The sequence below is a fragment of the Peromyscus eremicus genome, chromosome 5 (assembly GCF_949786415.1).
Source record: "Peromyscus eremicus chromosome 5, PerEre_H2_v1, whole genome shotgun sequence".
In the NCBI taxonomy this organism is placed as follows: domain Eukaryota; kingdom Metazoa; phylum Chordata; class Mammalia; order Rodentia; family Cricetidae; genus Peromyscus; species Peromyscus eremicus.
The window spans coordinates 18,681,923-18,683,002 of NC_081420.1; the positions used below are offsets into that span (position 1 = coordinate 18,681,923).

General features: G+C 42.8%; 1 pseudogene; it reads left to right on the plus strand.

The window, feature by feature from the left end:
- Window positions 1-349: 349 nt before the first annotated feature.
- LOC131912103 (U6 spliceosomal RNA) lies at window positions 350-449 on the plus strand (annotated as a pseudogene).
- The last annotated feature ends 631 nt before the right edge of the window (window positions 450-1,080 follow it).

Below are 1,080 nucleotides of genomic sequence, written 5' to 3' on the forward strand. Positions count from 1 at the left end.
AAAAAAGTAAGCAAATCAAAGCTCTTTCACATTCAGAATCCAATTTTTCAGGATTTTTTACATTGATAGTCATTAATTTCCATGTTTTTAAATCAAGACTGGCCCAACCTACTTGGGTGAGTGCTTGCCTGACATACAAGAAGCCCTAGGTTTGATTTCCATCATTGAGTAAAATCAGCTGTGTGGAGCACACTTATAATTCCAGCACCCAGGAGGTGGGGCCAAAAAGATCAAGAATTCAAAGTCATTCTTGGCTATATCACAAGTTCAAGGGCAGCCTAGGATACATGAGGCCCTATTTTAAAAAGAAAATGGAATCCAGATAGTTTCTAAAAGAATGTTCCAGGGCTTGCTTAGGCAGCACGTATACTAAAATTGGAGCTACAGGAAAATTAGCATGGCCCCTGCACAAGGAGAACATGTAAATTCATGAGGCGTTCCATATTTTTCTGAAAAGAAAGTTGGCTTTGCCCATTTCTTATTTAAAAAAATAAAAATAAAAAAAACTTGATGTAAAGTACTATGTTCCAGGAGCTGGAGAGATGGCTCAGCAGTTAAGAGCACTTGATGCTCTTCCAGAGGACTGGGGTTCAACCTACATGGGACTCACAACTGTCTGTAACCCCAGTCCCAGGTATCCCAACACCCTCTCTGGCCTCTGAGGGCACTGCATGCGTGTGGTACACAGACAAGCACGCAGGCAAAACACTATGCACATTCAATTCAATTCAATTAAAAGAATGTTGCACTCTTGTCTCTGGAATATTTTCTCCAGGCATTTGACTTTTTAAAAATTACTTTACTATTGCACGTGTACTGTCTGTGTTTGTCTGCATGTATGTCTGTATACCACACGCATGCCTGGTGCCTGCCAAGGGAAGAAGGCATCAGATCCCCCTGGAACTGGTGTTACAGACAACTGTGAGCCCCAGATGGCTGCTGGGAATAACCAGGTCCTCTGGAAAAGCTGCCAGTGCTCTTAACCATTGAACCACCTCTCTGCCCCAATTTGATGCTTTTTGATGTACACACGAAGGCAATGACTGCCTCATCGTGAAAGCTGCCTGACCTCAGTGACTG